This window comes from Atractosteus spatula, chromosome 1 (genome assembly GCF_055471065.1).
Source record: "Atractosteus spatula isolate fAtrSpa1 chromosome 1, fAtrSpa1.hap1, whole genome shotgun sequence".
NCBI classification, from domain to species: domain Eukaryota; kingdom Metazoa; phylum Chordata; class Actinopteri; order Semionotiformes; family Lepisosteidae; genus Atractosteus; species Atractosteus spatula.
The window spans coordinates 56452748-56457788 of NC_142706.1; the positions used below are offsets into that span (position 1 = coordinate 56452748).

Below are 5041 nucleotides of genomic sequence, written 5' to 3' on the forward strand. Positions count from 1 at the left end.
TACATCTAAATCAGTTACAATATTTCTATTATTTTTTCCAGTCCAAATTAGTTTTTAAAATATAAGTATTCTAATAATAAACAATTTTGACAATTATCTTCCCATTGTACATCACATACACATTTTTATTATTTACCTTTGAAATTATTTACTAGTAGAACAGCTAATTCTTAGAAATTTCAGATTAATCCATCCATGTTCTAATTACTTTATCCAATAGAGGGTCACAGGGGAGCCAGAGTCTATCCCAGCAAACAACAGGTGCAAAGGAAAGACACAGTCTGAACAGAAAGCATGTCCATTGTAGGACACATGGACACAAATATACACACATTTTCACCAGGCCATTTTTCACAGACGTCTATTAATCTACCAGCATGTCTTTGGACTATGGGAGCAAACTGGAGAACCTAGAGGAAACCCAAGAAAACACGGGGAGAAGATACTAACTCAGTGCAAATAGCACCCCAGGTCTGGAATTCAACCCAGGGCCCCAGCACTGAGAGGCAACAATGTTAATCACTGCACCACCATGCCATCAGAATGTCAGATTAATATTAGAACTAAATTATACCTTCTTTAATTCTATTAATAGTACATGTGCACAATACCTTTATTTAGCTATTTATTTGAATCACCCTCATCCTTTAAATAAGTTGACATTATGTTCTTTACTTCCTGAAAGACAATGAAGGTCATTTACAAATATGATTCTGCCAGCCTCATTGGCTTAGCTCCAAGGTCTGTCTAAATCCTTTTTTGGTCTCCTAGGTAATGTATAACTAAAATATATCAATGGGTAACCTGCAAGAAGAAGAAAACAGTTGTACAGATAATGGATTCCCAGAGAATAGCCTTTTGCAACATCAAAATTAAAACTATTAATTAATTAATACCTGAATTAATTTCAGATCCTATTATGAAATAAGTAAAACTTTAAAGTGTTTGCTTTGCATAGGGAAAATTACTTTTAAACTTTAATAGTAATCACTTGCTTAACACACCAACAGGAAGTCTATCTTGGAAAGCACTTTTTATGCTTTCCAACCATATACCATATACATATACAGTAGTTCAAGTAGGTAGCTGCTCAGCATGCATAGGCTGCAAAGGAACAAGTTAAAGGTTTATTCCATGGTGAAAAGAGTAGAAAGGAAACACAATGTTTCGGCTGTGGAGCCTTCTTCGGTTGTGAGAAAGAGGGGGAAATCAGCAGAGATTATATAGCATGGGGGAACAAAAGCTGGGAATGTGGAGGAGGCGGGAGTAAGGGGGAAGCAGAGTGGGCACTCAGGAGGTGCGAAGTCGAAAGAGGTGAAGTGAAGTGTGAAGTCAAAACCTGCAAATGAACAGAGAGGATTAGAAGAAAACAAATCTGTAGTTGAGAGAAAGGGGAAAGTGTGAACCAAGTTTTAGGATAATTTTGGTCTCAGGTGTCTTTCTGCTATAGGAGTTAAGAAAGCCTTCTTTGAGAACATGGATGGAGAGATCAGTGTGATCATGGCCATTAGAAGTAAAATGAGAAACTATGGGTTTGGAGAAATCTTTGATCTTCACAGCCCTAACATGTTCTCTGAAGCGATCTACGAGTCTCCTTCCTGTTTCCCCTACTGTAGATAGCTGGGCATTTTCTGCAAGAGATACAGTAAATGAAGTTGCTGGAGGTACAAGATGTCATCTGAGTGATCCGGAATTGTCTTGAGGGGCTTTGAATGAGCGTGGTGTTAGATTTATATTTGCAGGTGATGCAGCGAGTTCTATTACAGGGGAAAGTGCCTGATGTGGATGATTCCTAAGGGTGGTCAAGGGAGCTGTGAATATGAAGTTCACTGATTGGGCGGTCAGAAAAGGGGGTACTGATGGAATACATCATGAAAGATGGAAAAGTTGTAGTTAATGGTCCTGGGGATAGAAAATGTGTTAGGGTAGTAGGGAAGCACCAAAGGAATGCGGTTGTGAGATCAGAATTCCTGATCGAGTTGATGATCTGAGGGCTGTTTTTGGCTAGGGTGAGGGCCCTGTTGATAACATGGGTGGGGTTTCCTCTGTTGATGAGAAAAGAGTGCATTTTGAGTTCTTGATTCTAGAAAACCATGTCATCACTGCAGAGTCATCATAGCCTGAGGAACTGTGAAAAAGGGAGAGAGTTTTTAGTGTGTTTGGGGTGAAATGAGCTCTACAGGAGATAGCTGTGTGAATCAGTGGGTTTGTAATAGAACAAAATAGAGAGTCGTGGATGTTTGAAGGATAGGTTTATGTCTAGAAACGGAAGAGTACTGGAGGATATATTAACTGTATGTTTGAGGGACAGGTGAAAGTTGGTGAAGTGATGCAGGAAGTGCTCTAGCTGGTCATTAGAGTATGTGGCAGTACCAACACAGTCATCAATGTATTGCTTGTAGAGGTCAGGGACAAAGCAAGTGTAGGAAGCGAAAAAGCATTCTTCTACCCAGCCAACAAAAATATTGGTGTAGCTAGGTCCCATCCTGGTGCCCACGGTGATTCCACTAACCTGCTGATAAAAAAGGTTATTGAATGAGAATGCATTCAGTGTGAGGACCAATTTTGCAAGATGTACGAGAGTGTGGGTGGGTGGATCAAGCACTGTGCGTTTGTCCACTGTGTGATTGAGGGCTGTAAGACCTTCATTGTGGGAAATGACGGTGTAGAGAGATGTGATGTCAATGGAGCAAATGTAGCATTCTGGGCCCTGCAGCTGGAAATCATTAAATACGTGGAGGGCATGGTTGGTGTCCTTGATATACAGTATGAGGGAAGCCCTTCAACCAGCGGTCTCATAAGGCTGTTGAGAAAGGCTAAGATGTGAGTAGTCGGACAGTTGCATGCTGTCGATGGGGTGTACAGGGGTGTCGGGCTTGTGGATTTTGGGGAGGAGGTAAAATTGGGGTACCTGGGGATGTTCGATGATGAGACGGTTCGCCTCCTTGGGGAGCTCCTTGCTCTAATAAAAAGAGAGATGGTGGATAACACTTCCTTTTGGTAGTGAGTGGTAGGACCCTGGTGGAGAGGACAGTAGGCGGAAGTCTTGATTAGTTGTCTGGAGGTTTCATTAATATACAGGTCTTTTTGCCACACCACAACAGCTCCTCTTTTGTCCGCTGTTTGATGACAATATCATCTCTATTGCGGAGAGAGTGGAGCATCTGAATTTCTCCTTGGCTGAAGTTAGACCTGTGTTTCCTGGGTGTGGAAAGGGTCTTGGGAGCTTGATTTTTGCATTGGTTAATGAAGTAATCAACTGGTGGAAAATGGCCGGAAGGGGGAGTCCAACAGCTCTTTTTAGGATTGATATTGTTAATGGCATCACTAACCAGATTGTTGTCAGTTGCCGGTGAGGAGGAGTCATCAGCAAAATGTGCTCTGAGCTGAATCCTGCAGTAAAAGTGGTTGAGGTCAACTTGGGTTTGGGGGATGTCAAACTTCTTGGGGACTAGTACAAAACTGAGGCCTTTGCTTAGAAGAGATCGATCATCCTGTGAAAGGAAAAGGTCAGAGGGAATAGTAACAACAAAGTTAGAATTAGTAGGGGTGTTGATGTTTTTTTTCTTTAGAAGATGATTGAGTTTTTTATCCTTCTCTGAAGTAAGGAACTGGTAGAGTTTAGAGTTGAGGGATCTGATTAGGTTAGTTATAAAGAAAAGATGGTGTGGAGTTGTTAGCAATAAAAATTCCTTAGCTTCTTTGATGTTGTTGTCAGAAAGGGTAAAAGGGTCTGTTGTTTGAAGGGAGAAAATGGTAGAGAGCATTAGTTTCTTCGAAAATTGTTTTAGAAGTACACATATACTGTACATATAATTATATGTTAAAATGAAGTTTGGGAACTGAATTTAGGGAGGGATAATGGCAATCAAACCTTTAGTTACATCTATTCTAAATCATAGACATTCATGACATCTTTTCTTGAAGCAATATTTATCATTTGCAACTTCCTCTTCTTTTTGCATTTCCCCTCACACATCTCTCCTTCTTGTGACTTCCCTTGGATCCCTTCTTCACTTTGCAGGTGAGTCCCAGCCTCCTTGATTGCTGGCCCTCAGACAAGCAGTTATGCCAAATTACTCTATTACTAAGTATTTCATAAACATTCATACACACATTATTTCTTGTGAATTCAAAATATGGCTAGCTCCATCTGAAATTATAAGAAGTAGTTCTTCATTCTTCCGGTTATTTTCATCAAGGATAACCTTTCCAAAAATTATTTTCTGATTTTGATTTAGATTCATTACTTACAATTTAAAATACATTATGCAAAACTGACATGTATTCCTATCCTTTCAGTATTATCCATCTTAAGGAATGATATTATGGATTCAAACTGTGTCAACGTTTTAAGTTTCTAAGATCTGCATGTAGTCCAGTTTTTGTATAATGTACTGTTAATACATGTACATGCCTTTCCCCCCATACATTTCCTGTATGAATTAATTTCTCTGAAAAAAGCACTATTTTTCAAACAAAATTTAATTAAAATGTACAATAAATATCTATTGTAATTAAAGTAATATTTATATTAAATTATAAGCTCCTATCAGAATGAAATGAGTTGTACAGTATTTTTCATTTTTTTCACAACTTTGTTTTTTTTAAGATTATTAACATTTAATCATCCAATGTCTTCCCAGCTATCTACTGTAAACACAACTAAAAATAAAATTTTCATATTACATTCCTACAGACATTTTTTCATAACATTTAAAGTACCATTCAAAGTTTAAAAATATGCTGACACAATTTCATTAACTACTAGACAAGAATAAAAACTTCATCTGTGGTGACTCTAAAATTTATTTTGTGAGGGCAGATTTATTTAAGTTTTGTTACCTTTTAAAAAATGATTCTCTAAATTTTTGATTGTGTTATTTTGTAAGTTTTTACAAAAAAACAATTAGAAATATATTTCTACTCAAACAAAAAAAGAAAATGTCTCAAATTGTTTTGAATCCTTAGGACAGACCCCAACACCACCCCCACAACACAGATTTTATGGTTCCATATTCATGAGTGTGTTATGGAATTC

The 5041-nt window shown here is 38.1% G+C and overlaps 1 pseudogene; it reads right to left on the reverse strand.

Moving 5' to 3' along the window:
* Positions 1–2782: 2782 nt before the first annotated feature.
* Positions 2783–3767, reverse strand: LOC148841321 (uncharacterized; annotated as a pseudogene).
* Between the last annotated feature and the right edge of the window lie 1274 nt (positions 3768–5041).